This window comes from Grammomys surdaster, unplaced genomic scaffold (assembly GCF_004785775.1).
Source record: "Grammomys surdaster isolate TR1022 unplaced genomic scaffold, NIH_TR_1.0 806, whole genome shotgun sequence".
NCBI classification, from domain to species: Eukaryota; Metazoa; Chordata; class Mammalia; order Rodentia; family Muridae; genus Grammomys; species Grammomys surdaster.
Window position 1 is genome coordinate 1333475 of NW_021605225.1, and position 17364 is coordinate 1350838.

The 17364-nt window shown below is 39.3% G+C and overlaps 1 pseudogene; it reads left to right on the forward strand.

The window, feature by feature from the left end:
* Positions 1-340: 340 nt before the first annotated feature.
* On the forward strand, positions 341-580 carry LOC114633974 (annotated as a pseudogene).
* The last annotated feature ends 16784 nt before the right edge of the window (positions 581-17364 follow it).

Sequence of the window (17364 nt, forward strand, 5' to 3'; positions counted from 1 at the left end):
AGCCAGATGACATATGCACACTGTTCATGAAACTTGCTGGCAGTGGATCATCTGAGGGGAAATGACAACAGTGTCCACCGTGTCACTGAACACAGGCTGATCTTCCCAATTCAAACCTCCTTGAATACTCCCTATCAGTTTCAACTTTCCAGAAAACCAACAGAATTAAAAACTAACATATTTGAATCTATTGCATTGCTAGTTCCTCAACCTAGAACTGACCTCAATACTTGCATGTTAAAATGGTATAGAAGCGGAGTCGTTGCGCTGACCCTAGGGGGACGTGGAGCTCCTTGCACCCTGTTTCCTGGTCCTGTTTTCTCCTCCGCGCGCCGGCAGGATGGCCCACAAGCAGATCTACTACTCAGACAAGTACTTCGATGAACACTACGAGTACCGGCATGTCATGTTACCCAGAGAACTCTCTATACAAGTACCCAAAACTCATCTGATGTCCGAAGAGGAGTGGAGGAGACTTGGTGTCCAACAGAGTCTAGGATGGGTTCATTACATGATTCGTGAGCCAGAACCGCATATTCTTCTCTTTAGACGACCTCTTCCAAAAGAACAACAGAAATGAAGTACAGCTGCGATCATCTAACCTTTCAAATTTAATGTATATGTGTATATAAGGTAGTATTCAGTGAATACTTGAAAATGTACAAACCTTTCATCCATACCTGTGCATGAGCTGTATTCTTCACAGCAACAGAGCTCAGTTAAATGCAATGGCAAGTAGGGTTATTTTAAGTTGTTAAAGATAAATTTTCTTGTAGTTTTTTCTTAATATAAATGCCTGTTTTACTTTACTTGTTTTGTTAAAGTTTGTATATTGCATTTATAAAAAAAAATGGTATAGAAGCAAAAAAAGGAGGAGGAGGGATGGAATAGGGGGTTAATGGTGGGAGGGGGATTGGGAAAGAGGATAACATCTGAAATGTAAATAAATAAGATATCAAATAAAAATATGAAAAAGACGCTAAAATCAAAGCAGCAAAAGCAAAATAATAAGAATCTGTAAGTTCACAGAAAGTATGCTTTTCTGAATTCCATTGATTACACACACTGTCCTCTGACTTGTGGTAAGTCAGTTTGTACTGAACCAACACGGGGCAGGTCCTTCTGCTTCTCCTCCACCAGCTCTTACGTATATCATTACATCTGCCCTTCCAGATCCCTGAGTCTCTAAGGTCTAGCTATTTACCTCCTGGTAGAACATACATTTCTGGCTTCATACTTATTCTGCTCTATCCACTCCAGGATCTCTTCCTTCTGGGGAAACTACACTTTTACCTTTATCCCTGTCCTGTTCTTTATATCTGATGTGCATTTAACAGCATATGAGAACATGCAATCGCATGCAAATTTGGTAATACTTCTCCCATGTTTGGAGTGAGATGCTGCTGAGTGCATTAGTTTTTGAATGATTCAGGAGACTGCTGGAGCCCTCCCAGACAGGGGATTGATGTTAACATCACATTCCATAGCGGTGTCACAACCTCCAGAATACTTTAAACATTTGTAACAGGAATTAAGCTTTGGGACATTTGGATGATGTCATTCTGTGCCTGTGGCTTCCTTTCTCCTTCCTATAAGTCTGTCTCACTGAACCAATGAGCAGAACATAAAGAAAGAGAGCCATTTCTTTGCATGAAGATTAGAGCCAGACAACACTTGAAAATATGCCAGGCATGACAACACATGGTTGCATTCCCAGAACTAAGGAGGCTGAGGCAGGAGGATCATTGTCAGTAAGCATGAAGCCAGTATAGAATACTTAGTGAGCTAAAGGTCACCCTGTAATATATAGAAAGTTCCTGACTCAAAGGCAAGGAAAATGGCGAACACATTATTCTATTTGTAATGTTATTCTAAATATTCATCTTTATTGAAGAAAAAGAAATATGTGTGCTAGGCTGAACTAGTAGTTAGAGGGCTGTGGGAAGGCAGTTGCTTGCACACTGAAGGAATCCTTTTACCTGCCTGAGGAGAAAGAGCCAGGGCCAGACCTCAAAGTGTCTGTCAGCCAGAGGAGTTTGGGAGGAACAGCCTAAAAACAATGAAAGCCAGGAAATTAAGCAGCCACAGCAGACTTTCTGCTATCTTGAGTATGGCGTAGCTTCTAGGGTTTTGTCCACTCAAGCAAGCAGTCTGGCTGTGGAAGAGTGGGAACCAGGGAGTAGGAAAATACAAAGACAAGATGCTATTATTCTGGATGAGGCCTAGGGATGGATATATAGAACCCCTGATATCAACAAGGGACTCCAGTGCCATAAGCAATATACATGGAGATGAGCATTCCTCGTAGAAGTGAAGCTCCTCTGAAGGCAACACAGGGATCTCGGGTTGCTCCCTCCATCTGCTGCACAATTCTCGAATGTACCACCAGAAGGAAGAGAAAGAGCAACTCTTAAAAGGTGAGAAACTAAGCTGGAGGAATAATATAGACCTCTAATCTCAGAACTTAGAAAACTAAGTCAGGAGGACTTTTGTCCATTCATGGCCAACCTAGACTATCAAGTAAGACCCTGTCCAGAAAAAGAAGAAAGAAAGAAAGAAAGAAAGAAAGAAAGAAAGAAAGAAAGAAAGAAAGAAAGAAAGAAAGGGAGAGAGAGAAGAAGAAGAAGAAGAAGAAGAAGAAGAAGAAGAAGAAGAAGAAGAAGAAGAAGAAGAAGAAGAAGAAGAAAGGAAGGACAGAAGGAAGGAAGAAAAGAACAAAAGAAAAAATCAGACACTGAGAAGAGAGGAGGAAAGGGAGAACTTGCTTTGGGAAGGGGCTAGCACTTCAAATAAACTGAATTTTTATCCCAGGGAACATTGCTGCCAAGGGGGAAACATGGAATTTTTCAAGGGAAAATCCCTGTTGTCAGTGCAAACAGGAGCTGTGGGCAAGACAGCTCAGAATGGAAAATAAAGATGCCCATCTTGCTTCTTCATTCCTGCCTATCTGATTCACAACATGTACATTTTGGCCTCACTGTAAATCAATCAATCATTTCCCCATCAATAAGCTAAGGGGGTGAGAATAGGAGTGCTTGCCACTCTCTAAATTATAAACAGTGCCTATCAGGTAGCATTCTAAATCTAGAAGCCCCACTTTTCAGTCTACACTGGTTTTTATTGTGCTCTGTGGAGAGGAGTGTTCAGGGGTTTTACATCTGGGTTAGAATGCAGTGCTCACTTAGACCATTTGAAACTCATTCTCTTCACTATGAGGAAAACACAAAGATCCCCAAAACGACTGTATCTGCATTCACTACGTTTAGAAACCACTTAGTAAGGTCCCAGGCTGGATTATACACATGCCTATTAGTCACAAGAACGTTATGATTTAATATTGCACTCCACCTCCAATTCTCCTCCCTAATCTGCCAATGGCTGCAAATGAACACCTCAGTTCTTATAGTCAAATTGTATCTGGTTATGCAAAATCACTCCTTAAATATTTTTTTACTATTAACAATAACTTAAGTTTCTCATGAGAGCTATGGTTTACACTGCCACTCACATTGCTACTTAGTCAGAATGGCAAGAAAGGCATCTCCTGCACCCAATTTCAGAGGAAGAGATGGAGGCCTCTTTGTTCTAAGATCTTTGTAGGAATTTCCCTGGAATCTTCAGTCTTTTGACTCCCCTGTCTCCCACTCAAATGTCTAGTTGTCTACTGTCATTGTTGAGATGAATGATTTGATCCTTGCTACTTATCTATGCGTTCTGTTTCTTTAAGGTACAGTATTGTTCAAGGTTCACTGTTCACATAATGACTTCCCAGGCTAACCTAGCCCACAGTAACCTCATATTCCTGTGAATGCCCTCAAAAAGTCATTTGCATTGGTCTTTGCTGAGCTATCCTGCCATCCCTTGAAACTAGTCCTGCGCCTCTTCATTTCTAAATGTGTTCTGTTCAGAAATCACAGGTCCATATAGTCGCTCAGATGATTCAAAAGATGATAAAAGAAGATGGGACAGACCCATTAAATTCCTGAATGCTCAAAATAAAGATGAATTCTAAAATACAAACATCCATACTGGAAAGGAGGACATCCCACTGGTCATCTTTGCCAAGGCCACAGAGGCTGATTTACTACCAAACCCAGGCTAATGAAGTCTCCTCCAAACAAAACTGCCATTATTTACTTAATGACTGTAACATACTTAGATAGCTTGGGAACAGTATTATAATTACTTGACTGATCAATTCCTTCCTAGGCTAGGTCCTCACAGAAGACTATCAAATGTAATTGGGGTTTTTAACCTTGTGACATAACCCATTAGCTACAGAACGTCTTCTTTATTTCCTTTTCTTAAAAAGTACATTCAATCTACTGTGGACTTTCCCATCTGTTGGTGCAGCTGGAGGTGACTTCCTGCTCAGTCAGCTGACCCTGCCCTGAGTCACATCACTGCTGTACACTGGTAAAGCTGCTTCTTCATTGAGGCAACCCAGGAGAGAGGATAGCCTGAGCTATCAGACCACCTACAATGTGGGATGCCGTTGTGTTTCTTCTGCTCGATTGACATCTCACAAGTACAGCCGTTGTTCTTCAGCTTCTGGTGACACATCTGAAGACAGGACAATCAGTTTCCTACATCCCAGAATGAAAATGACATTTGTAGAAAGTCCATCTCTGTAGGTAATGAGTCATTTACCCGGGCAACCCCTTTCATCAAGGGTCCTTTCTCTGGTCCTCATTTCGGGGATGTGCTCTGCTGAAATGATAATGACCCAAGTGCTTATTCTGGGATTTGAGATGATGCAATTTCTGTTTGAGAGGAATTTGAAAACCACAGGAAAAAAGATAGGTCCATAGGACGGGTTTGAAATACGAAGTAGGAAACTTCCAAGTTTGGGGAAGTCATTGGATAGAAGCTGTAGGGGAGTTAATGTTGGAAGTTGGAGGAGTCAGGGAAACAGCTCTGACTGCTCTGGCTGTTGAGCTAACTGATCAGTTAATTCTGAGTTCAAAGTGTTCTCATTAAGGGGAGAAGGGAGGACCATTAGCTGTTCCTCATTGGATGCTTTTGCAATTAGCCAACCATTATCATGATGCACTTGGCAAATGTGGATCAACCAAAACACACTTTCCCCCATTTATGACAATAGGGAACAAGCAGTCTGAGTGTACTGACTTCAACTGTGATTTATCCAGAAGTCTGTTCAGCAGCAGTGCCCAAATAATGGCTTAATTTAGTTTTCTTCCTTCAAAGACATACAGTATGAAAACTATTTTGAAAAGAACACAGGCAAACTTAAGGAGAGGTTAAGGGGCAGGAAAGTAGGTTTTCATTTTTTGGTCCTAAAAGAATAAGCAGGGGCCAAGGACTAGTCACCTAAAGGCCTTTGAGATTCAGTGTAGGAAGTTAGAACACTCTATCAGCATTCAGTATCACTTGTGATTAAGTTACTCATAACTACCCTAAACCAGAAACCACTACCTCAGCTACTGACATAGATATAATACAAGCAGGTGACAAGCTTCGAGCCTGGAATTTTTTAAAATGTGATAGAGATTACAATAATAGTCCTATCCATTTACTGTAAGACGGATCTAATCATATAGCCTCATGTTGACTGCAGAAAAATGTACATCAGGGTTTTCGTTAATGAAAAAATGGCGGTAGTGGCCATCAAAGGAATAAATGGCAGGAGTAGGCTTAAAAATGAAGTCCGGAGGTGGGAACCTAGATCTAGTCCACAATTTCTGTTCCTTAAAGTCATTGGAAACATAGGTCCTTTCCAACTTCCTCTCTTCTGCTATCCTAAAGCTACAGTGATAAAATGCTCACCTAAGAGAGCACCACCCAAGGGAGCATCATCATTTGCCCTATATTAGGATAATGGAGAAAAAAGGAAAGGGGAGAGGAAGGGCTTAGAGTGCACACCATTCTCCTGAACAAGAAAGCTTCTAGACTCACCATATACATGGCACTTTCTATGTATCTTTTTAGTGAGAACCTCATCACTTGGACACTAATAGTATCAAGAGAGGCTGAAAACCACCATCCTTTTCTATGTAGACATGAATCTAGTCAAAAGTATGGAAATGAGAGGGTGGAAATTAGGAAATAATTTGCTGTTATCACCACAGAAGAAGGATCATGATGTATAACCTAAGCAGGTCCAACTTCTTTCTAGTTAATGTAGTAAGAATGCAAGATGTGTCACATAAGCAGGTTCAATCTCTTTCTCATTAATGTAGTAGGAAACCCATCAACATTTGGATAAAAACTGATGAAAACACTATTCATAATCATATACACAGAATCAGCTTCAATGCTTCTCAACAGATAATGGAAGAAGAGAACTGACCTCTACACACTCATTATCATAAGGGTACACATATCATGCATAATATATTAACAAAATCAAGAAAAATTTAAATGAATGAAATTCAGTTGACGGAAAGTAGATGGAACAGGAAGATTATCATGTTACAGAGATCTACTTGCATCTGCCTCCCAAGTGCTGGTATTAAAGGCATGTAGGGAAGCAAGCCAGTAAGCAGCAACCCCTCTCCCACCCAACGCATCATGGCCTCTGCATCAACTCCTGCCTCTATGCTACTGCCTGGTTTGAGTTCTTGTCCTGACTTCCTTTGGTGATGAACATTGATATGGAAATAGATTAGGGCACATTGCTCCCCACTCTTACCCCCAGCTCCTTTGCCTTTCCTCTGGAGGAAGCCTTCCAGGCTCTAGAAACACCCAGGTTAGATTCTCCAGTCTGCTAGTTCTACCTGGGCCACAGCCAGCAGAGGTGAGCTGTGATCTCGCCTTTAAGCTCCATCATAATACCCACAGCTCAGCAGTCCCTTCCAGAGGAGTCCTATGGTACTCCAGGAACATTCGATTCCACCTGGGGCACAATAGGTAAAGGTGAGCAGAAGCTACTGTTCCCTGAGTTCCACTGTCAGGCCCACAGCTCTGAAAGTGCTTCTGCTACATAATAATCAAAACACTAAATACATAAAACAAGAAAAGAATATTAAAAGCTTCAAGGGAAAAGGCCAAATAGTATGTAAACACAGACCTATCAGAATTACACTCAACTAATCAACAGGTACTGTAAAAGCAAGAAGAGCCTGAGCAGATATCTTATAGACTCCAAGAGACGACAGATATCAGCCAAGACTACTATACCCAGCAAAACTTCTAATGAAAACAGAGGGAGAAAACAAGATATTCCATAACAAAACCAAATGTAAGCAATATCTGTCTACAAATCCAGCCCTACAGAATATACTAAAAGGAAAACTCCAACCCATAGAATCTAACTACATCCAAGAAAGAGGAAATACATAACCCCACACCAGAAAACCAAAAAAATGGAGGCACTCCCCCTCCCACCACCAACATCAAAATAACAGGAATTAACAACCATTGGTCAGTAATATCTCTTATCATCAAAGGACTCAATTCCCCAATAAAAAGAAACAGCCTATCAGAATGGAGGTAGAAAAAAGGATCCATCATTCTGTCATGTACAAGAAATACAGCACAGAAGGAAAGATTGACATTACCTCAGAGTAAAGTGCTGGAAAAAGGTTTTCCAAGCAAGCAAACAGCACCAATAAGCAACCTGGAGTAGCAAAAACAAAAGAAACAAACAAAAAAAATCAAACCTTTCTACCAAAAATAATCAAAAAAGATGGAGAAGGACACTTCATACTCATCAACGGAAAATGTCACCAAGATAACATCGCAATTTTGAACAACTACATCCCTAATGCAAGGGTACCCACATTTGTAAAAGAAACTTTTCTAAAGTTTAAATCACACATTGAACCCCACACATTAATAGTGAGAGATTTCAACACTCCACTCTCACCAATGGACAGATGGAGACAGAAACTAAACAGAGAAATAATGAAACTAACAGACATTATGAATCAAATGGACCTAATAGGTATCTACAGAACATTTTGCCCAAACACAAAAGAATTTACTTTTTTTCTCAGCACCTCACAAAACCTTTTCCAAAATTGATCATATAATCAATCACAAAGCAAATATCAACAGTTACAAGAAAATCAAAGTAACACCTTTTTATCTTATTGACCACCACGCAATAAAGCTAGACTTCAACATTCTTTGTAGACTTCAATGAAAATGAAGGCACAACAAATCCAAAGTTATGGGATGCAATGAAAGCAGTGCTAAGAGGAAAGTTCATAGCACTAAGTGCCTCCATAAAGGGATTAGAGAGATCTCATAATAGCAATTTAAAAGCACACATAAAAGCCCTAGAACAAAAAGAAGCAATATACTCAAGAGGAGTAGATAGCAGTAAATAATGAAACCCAGGGCTGAAATTAATAAATTAGAAACAAAGAGAATAATACAAAGAATCCATAAAACCAAGAGGTGGTTCTTTGAGAAAATCAATGAGTTAGACATGCCCTTAGCCAAACTAAGTAAAAGGCAGAGAGAAAATTCACAAATTAACAAAATCAGAAATGAAAAGGGGGATAGAACAACAGACACTGAAGCAATCCAAAAAATCACTAGGTCTTACTTCAAAAGCCTAAACTCCACAATTAGAAAATCTAAAGGAAATGAACAATTTCCTTGATAGATTCCACTTACCAAAGTTAAATCAAGATCAATAATTTAAATAGTCCTATAACCCCTAAGGAAATAGAAGCAGTCATTAAAAGTTTCCCAACCGGGAGAAAAACAAAAATCAGGGCCAGACAATTTTAGCCTAGAATTCTAGCAAGGATCAAAGAATAGCTAAAACCAACAGACTTCAAAATATTCCACAAATTAGAAACACAAGGAACATTGCCAAACTCTTTCTATGAGGGTCCAGTCACCCTGATACCTAAACTACACAAAGACTTAAAAAGAATTTCAGACTAATTACCCTTATGAACATTCATGCAAAAATGTTCAATAAAATACTCACAAGTGGAATACAAGAACAGATCAAAAACATCATCTACCACGATCAAGTAGGATGCAGGAATGGGTCAACATATGAAAATAAATCAATGAAATCCACCAAATAAGCTAAAAGGAAAAACTCACATAATCATTTTATTAGATGCTGAAAAGACTTTGACAAAATCTAACACCCCTTCATGATAAAAATCTTGGAAGGATTAGGGATTTAAGACCCATATCTAAACACACACACACACACACACACACACACACACACACACACACAGGGCAATATACAGCAAGTCAATAGCCAGTATCAAATGAAATGGAGAGAAACTTAAAGCAATTCTACTAAAATCAGGGACTAGGCAAGGCTGTTGTCTCTCTCCATATCTATTCAATATAGTACTTGAAATTCTAGCCTGAGCAATAAGACAATTAAAGGAGATCAGGGAATTACAAATTGGAAAGGGAAAAGTCAAAGTATTACTATTTGCAGGTGATATGATAATCTACATAAGTGACCCCTAAAATTCTACCAGAGAACTCCTACAGCTGATAAAAACTTTCAGCAAACTGGCTGGATACAAAATTCACTTCAAAAATCAATAGCCATCCTTTGTACAAATGATAAACAGGCTGAGAAAGAATTCAGGGAAAAACACACTTCACAATAGCCACAAATAATATAAAATATCTTGGTATAACTCTAACCAAACAAGTGAAAGATCTGTAGGACAAGAACTTCAAGTCTCTGAAGAAAGACACTGAAGTAGACATCAGAAGATAGGAAGATCTCCCATGCTCAGGGATCAGTCAAATTAACATAGCAAAAATGGCCATCCTCCCAAAAGCAAACTACAGATCCAATGCATTTCTCATCAAATTTCCAACACAATTATTTCCAGGCCTTAAAAGAGTAATTCTCAACTTCATATAGAAAAATAAAAAATCCAGGATAGCAAAAACAAACCTGTACAAGAAAAGGACTTCTGGAGGTATCACCATCCCTGATTTCAAGCTTTACTACAAAGTAATAGACTTACAAACTGCATGATACTGGCATAAAAACAGACAGCTTGATCAATAGAATTTAATTCAAGACCCAGAAATAAACACATACATCTTTGGATACTTGATTTTTTTTTAACAAAGAAGGCAAAACTATACAATACAAAAAGGAAGCATCATCAATGAATGGTGCTGGTTTAACTGGATGCCTGCATGTAGAAGAATTTGCATAGGTCCATATCGATCATCCTGCACAAAACTCAAATACAAGTTAATTAAAGACCTCGACCAGGTTCAGTAAATCTAATATAGGAGAAAGTGAGGAATAGCCTTCAACCCATAGGTACAGGAGACAGCTTCCTGAACAGAACACCAACAGCTCAAGCGCTAAGATCAGCAATTTATAAATGAGACTTCATGAAATTGAAAGGCTTCTGTAAGGCAAATAGGATAAAAGTGTGGCCTATAGAGTAGGAAAAGATCTTCACCAATCTGACACAGGGCTGTCATCCAACATATATAAGGAAATCAAGAAATTAAACACTAACAATCCAAATAACCCAATTTAAAAATGAGGGACAGAGTTAAATAAAGAATTCTCAACAGAGAAATCTCAAATGGCTGAGAAGCACTTAAAGAAATGTTCATTATCCTTAGTTATCAGGAAAATGGAAATCAAAATGACTCTTAGGCTCCATCTCAGACCCATCAGAAATACCAAGATCAAAACTCAGGTTACTACTATACAACCACTTTCGAAATCAATCTGGCTATTTCTCAGGAAATTGGGAATAGTTCTACCTCAAGACCCAGCTATACCACTCCTGGGTGTATACCTAAAAGATTCTCCACTATATACTACAAGGACAGTTGCTCAATTATGTTCATAGTAGCTTTATTTGTAAAAACCAGAATTCAAAACAGCCCAGATGTTCCTCAACTGAGGAATGGATAAACAAAATGTGGTACATTTACATAATAGAATACTATCAAGCTATTAAAAACAAGGACATCATGAAATTTGCAGCCAAATGTATGGAACTCAAAAATAGCATCCTGATTAAAGTAACCCAAACCAAGAAAGACACATATGGTATGTATTCATTTATAAATGGATATTAGCTATAAAGTACAAGATAACCACACTACACTCAGAAGAAGAAATAAAAATGACATCAGACGTTAATGGAGTGAGGAAACTGGGTGGGAGAGGAGGTAGGGAGGGGAAAAGGAGTGGGGGATTAGATATGGTGGGGGCTGGAGGTGGGGTGTGAGGGGGCTGGGAGAAAGAAGGGAAATTGGGGAGCCATTTCTGGGATAAGCTGGAGAACTGGAAGAGTACAGAGGTGACCGTAGCTCTGACTCCTAGCAGAGGGAGATATGGAGCCTGAAGTGGCTACCTCCTAAAGCCATGCAGGCAAGACTTTCAGTGGAAGGTAGGGGACACCAACCCAAGTGCAAAACCTTTGAGCCAAAATTTGCCCTGCCTACAAGATGTTCAAGGACAAAGATGGAGCAAAGACTGCAGGAATGGCCAACCAATGACTGGCCCAACTTGAGAGAGACAACCCCTGACACTATTAATGATACCCTGCTATACTTGCAGACAGAAGCCTAGCACAACTGTCATCTGAGAGGCTTCATCCCGCAGCTGATGTAAAAATCAACAGCCAAACATTAGGCAGAGCACACGGAGTCTTGTAGAAGAGTAGAGGGAAGGATTGAGCGAGCCAGAAGAGTCAAGGACACCACAAGAAGACCTACAGAGCCAACTAACCTTGGTCCATGGACACTCACAGAGATTATCAACCAGAAAGTATGTATAGACTAGACTCAGACACCCTACACATATGTAGCAGATGTGCAGCTTTATCTTCATTTGGGTGTCTGACTCAGAATTTGTTGCCTGCCTTTGGATTCCTTTCCTCTAGCTGGGCTACCTTGTCTGGCCTCAGTGGGAGAAGATATGCTTAGTCTTGATGAGACTTGATGTGTGATGGCAGGTTGGCACCCAGGTGGTAGGGGAGAAGGAACGAGAGAAAGGGGTGGGAGAGTGGGACTGGGAGGAGATGAGGGAAGGAGGCTGTGATTGGATGTAAAGTGAATAAATACGTTAATGAGAAAATAAAAGTAAAAATAGATTTAAAAAGAAAAAAGAAAAAAGGAAAGAAAGAAAGAAAGAAAGAAAGAAAGAAAGAAAGAAAGAAAGAAAGAAAGAGAAATTTGAGCAAAAACTAAGGCATGTACCACCATGCCCAAGCTCAGCCTTTTTAACCTATGACATCTGTGCTGTCCCACTGGCTGATTTTGAATTCCAGGTCAGATGCACATAATGATTCACTCTGGAGTGTATGTATGCATTACTTACTTTTTTGATAAAAGTTTTTTCTTTTATTGAAAATAGATTTTTTTCTCATGTAATAGACATGATTATGACTTCCCCTTAGTCTACTCCTCCAAGTTCTTCCCCACTTCCCTTCCCACTGGATCCACTCCCTTCCTGTCCCTTGTTAGAAAAGAATGGGCTTCTAGAAGATAATAATAAAATATAATACACTAGTATATTAATAATAAAATTTATAATAACAAAATAAAATACGTTATTACATCTTTTTTCTTAATATGTTTAAATAGGCAATATCACAAGTTGATGTTGGAGAAGAAAGTGTAGCAATTAGTGTTTTGGCTCAGAAACTTTAACCTCGAAAAGGAAAGAGTGTATACAGCATTATAGCATTCACTGATGCTATTCTACATGTCTTATTTTGAAGGAAAAAAATATTGTTTTTCAACAGAGTCTCACTCAGGCTGGCCATGAAATTTCAATGATGTTCCTACTTCAGTCTTCCAATGCTGGGATTCTATAAATGACCACCACACCCACTTCTGTTGTGAAGAAATTTTGAAGTGTGTTTATAGTGGTTTTATTTATACTGTTTAAATAAAACGTTTCTAGTTTTATATTCCTTACCCAAGACTTTGTGATGAACAGACCCTCAAGTTTTCATCTCATAAAAATTAAGATATTTTGGAAATAGAGGGTGAAGTTTTGTAAGTATAGCTAAATTAAATAGAAAAGTTCAAAATTTTATTAAGGAGAAGTTATGACAATTGTCCTGTATGAATTTTTCTAATATAGTCTGCTGACTTTCACTTACAAAGGCTTCACATCTCAATCATTTCTGAATTACTGATGGAATATGGTGGTGTCTTGAGGGCTGAATCAGCTATTCTTAGAAAGAAAGAAATATCAACACCATCAGCTGAATTTAAATGAAAACACACATGAATCTTTAAGTTAAATCAGAACCAACTAACCTAGGCAAAATTGAACAAACCAGTAACTTCAGCACTGAGGCAGGAAGATTGTTGAAAATCTAACCCTGAGGTACATAGTATCAGGGTACGTAGTATCAGACCAACCAGAGATATCAAGTAAGACGTTCTCACAACAACACGGTGAGAGCAATTTCTTGTACTTTGGATACTTAAATATGACTTCAGAGCTAGTTCCAGAACTAGACTACTAACCAGGTAAATGCTAGCTGTCAGCCTTCACTCAAAGGGAGAACTCTACTACCCTGGCCACCGACAAACTTCTGCAGCACCTTGACTATTCCTGGTAGGATCTCCAGCCAAGGATTGGGTAGGTTCAGCCATCTTTCTTCTCTAAATAAAACAACTGATAACACAGACTGATCCAAAGCTTATAGGTGGAATTAATGCCCTTCATTCATTACAGAGAATTACTGTATCTCCATAGCAACTTAAACTTTCAGATCAAACATCTGTGTTCACTGCCCCTGTTCAGCCCAACTTCCACTTTCACTCTTTTATATGATGTGAAATCAGTCCACCCTTAATCTCTCCCTCCCTCTCTCTCTCTTTCTTTCTCTCCAAACAGGGTCTCACTATGTTGTCCAAATTGGCCTTGAATTCAACTCACTTATAGCTCAGGCTGCTCTTAAACTCCCAGAAGTCCTGCTGTCCCAGCCTCCTGAGTATTGGGATAGTGTTCTTACTGGCATGACCCACTACCCCTCTTGATAGTTACAGGAAGTATGTGATCATTTTCAGTTGCATTTTCATTTTCAAACATTCTCTTTCTGACTCGCTACTAAATAGAGAGCTCATTTCAATAACCCAAAATAAAAATTAGCCTCAAGAAGCCACAGTGCAGAAGAGATGAGAATCTTAGAATTGAGATCTGTTAGTACCAGAAGGAGATTTAACAATCGTATCTTTTTAACTTAACTCCAAGGAGTTAGGACATGTTCACACCAACTATTAAGAGCAGTACAATCAAAATCAACTGTTGGAAATTTTCAGAGCATGTAATTTTAGCCCAGCAATTACATATGGTAGAACTTAGCCTTCAGATATACTTTGAAAGACATAGATGGATATACATTTAAGAGCACACAGTGTTGGAAGCAACAACCAAGAGGCTTCTATCAGCAAACAGATACTGTGATAAAGTACAATATGCCTCTCATATGAAAAGGAAGAAAGATAATTCTTGAATCAGAGAACAATGTTCACAATATAGTCCTTTAAAATAATTCCAAAGTATGTAAGAAAGACCAAGAATGTGTACACATGTGTTCACATAAAAAGAGTGACTGGAAGCCACCAGGCTCATTTTAATAGTAGTTGCCTCTAAGCACAGGACTGAGGAGCAGTGGGAATAGGTCTTTTGCAATTTATTTTTATATTCCTGTTGTTACCCACTCAGTCCTGCAGAGGGAATTATACTTGCTGGTGTTCTGGCTGATGTGGTATAACCTGGGAAACAGTTCCACCTCCTAGCACTTACATAGGTTGTCCCTGCCACTGTGCTACAGAATCAAAGAGGATTCTACTTAGAGTTGATGTTGGGTTAGTAACAGCAATACAAGGCTAAGGAAGGGCAGGGGAGGCACCAGTTTCCACAGCTTAGGGATACTGGGCTTGTTTCTGGGATGGCTTAACTTGAAAATAAGCCTCCAGAGAGGCAGAAGTATCAATGTCTGGTGTGTTCTGTGCAGAGAAAGAGATAAGAAGAGATGAATGGCTGCTTAGTTTTTTAAGGCCCCAGAAAGTTACCCCAACTGAACAAGTGGGGGTAGCAACGATTTCTTTGAAGTCAGCATACTGTTGGCTTCCTTTTTAAGAGATGATTTCTCTGATCCTTAGGAAATCTCAAATTTATCTAATGAGCATGACCCATATTTATGCCTAACTGTCTGAAATAAAGACAGAATGAAGGAGATTCTCATTGCTTTCCACCATCGGTCCTCGATGAGTGAAGTAGACTTGTATTCTCTATGTTTCTCTTTCCTGTTCAGAGTTCCATGTGATTCTATCTCAGTGATGGCAAGCCATCAGTACATTATGTACCCAAGGCTATAGTGGCTGTAACAGAGTGAGGCTCAAGATATTTGTTTGGAATGTAAGATAAAGTCCCTGTGTCCCTTCTACCATATCAACTAACAAGATAAGGAGCAAGAGGCAGCTGGGAACTGCAAAGGAAGTCTGACTTAGGAGTGAGTCAACACCAAAAACCACAACATTAAGAGCTGAAGAACCAGGTCCTAGATGATATCAATTCAACAAAGGACTCAACTCCCCATAACCATGCACTTCATGTGGCCATCAGATGACTAAATTGGGTTCAGTAATACTGACTGAGTTCAGTAGACAAGAACCCCTGTCTTCACAGAGAAGGAAACAGGATAAAGGCAATAATCATGACAAATTGGAAAGAAGGATCTTGAAAGAGGATGACTATTTTGGGAAGGAGAGGAACAGCAAAGAAAAAACTAGGGAGATGGAGACGGGGGAAAAGAAGCTAGAGAGGAAGTCCTCCTTTATTTCAGTTAGGACAAGTCAGAGGTGTCTCTGCTACTTATTATCTCTTAAGGGTTAGACCTGAAATATTTGCAATAGGACATTTGCAATATTTGTACCCTACTTCCTAACACATATTCAGAAGCAGAAATTTTAATAGCATTTTTAAAAATCAATAAAATGAACATTAATTAGACTTATGGGTGATTTAGGTGGGGGAGAGTTTTTGAGCTTCAAGTGAAGATTAACTAAATCATTCTAAAGCATATACTTTGCCTTAGATCTTACTTATTAGAAATTCCTGCACTTCTGGGCCAAGATAGGAGTGAGGTTGAGGCCAGCCTGGGTTCACATAACACTATCTCAAAAGCCAAAACAGCCCAGGCATAGTGGTATATACTTTTAATCCTAGCACTTAGCAGGCAGGGGCAAGTTTATCTCTCTGCATTTGAAACCAAATTGGTCTATATGGCCAGTTCTAGACTAGCAGCTTGAGACCCTATCTCAAAGCAAAAACAAGACCAGAAACAAAATATAACAAACAAACAAACAAAACAACAACAAACAAACACCTCACAACACAAACCTTCTATTTAAATGCAGTAGTACTTAGATAGAAAGTATGCCTTAGTAAAGTAAGAAGACTTTTGTACTCTCATTGTTTGTACCTTAAAATATAAAAATAATCACTTATTTTTTGTTTCCCAAATTGATTTATAGAAAATATGGCCAAGGAAAATTGACAACATCTAAGGAATGTCAAATTCTGTGATCCCAAGTTCTCCAGGAACCAACTTGCAAGACCTAAGAGATTGCACAACCGAGTCAAAAGCCAGTAAGCCAGAAAGAAAAGAGAGGACTACCTTGCTGAGTGTATGGCTACTTGCTTCCTATAAGAGTACACTCTGTTGACTCTTGTCTTAGTTAAAATTGGCATTCCCCCAGCTTTGTACATGTGGCGAAAAAAAATCGCCATAGAAACTCAGGTCTCTGACACACCAAGAAAGATTAGAGATAGTCTATCTTTGGCCACGGAACTTACTTTTCAGTGGTTGGATGTGCACATGCTTTTATGAAGAGTCTAGTATCAGATGATGAACGTTATGCCTTGATAAGGCCAGGACAACTCATCTATATTCACAACTGAGCCTGTTGAGTTGCCATGCCAGTTCAACATGCTTCTACCACATTCAGATCTTAGGTTTTCCCAAGATGTCACAGCACTGTCTCTGAGTGAGGTTTAATTGCTGTTAAATAGGGGGCCTTGGAGCAGAGGTAGGAAAATGGATGGGAAAACAAAGTACCCTCTCTTCTCATGTTGCTACCTAAGAGAGGTCATTGAATGATAGTGGTCTTGGGGATAGGAGGTGAGTTGAGTGAGTCAAACCAGCCTCACTTTTAATCCTTAGCCTCCTTAGTGCCCCAACTGCAGACACGATCCACCAAGCCCAGCTAAAGAGTGACGTTTATTTTCCTTTTTGGTCTTTAGTGCTGTTTCTTGTTTCTAAACTTGTAGACAGCCATATATCTCAGTTGTCACTTTTAACCAACTTCTCTTTTGCTTCTCTTTTGTCTGTAAGGGTCTTGCTATATACCTCTTGTTGTCCTGGAACTCTTTATATAGACCAGGTTGACCTT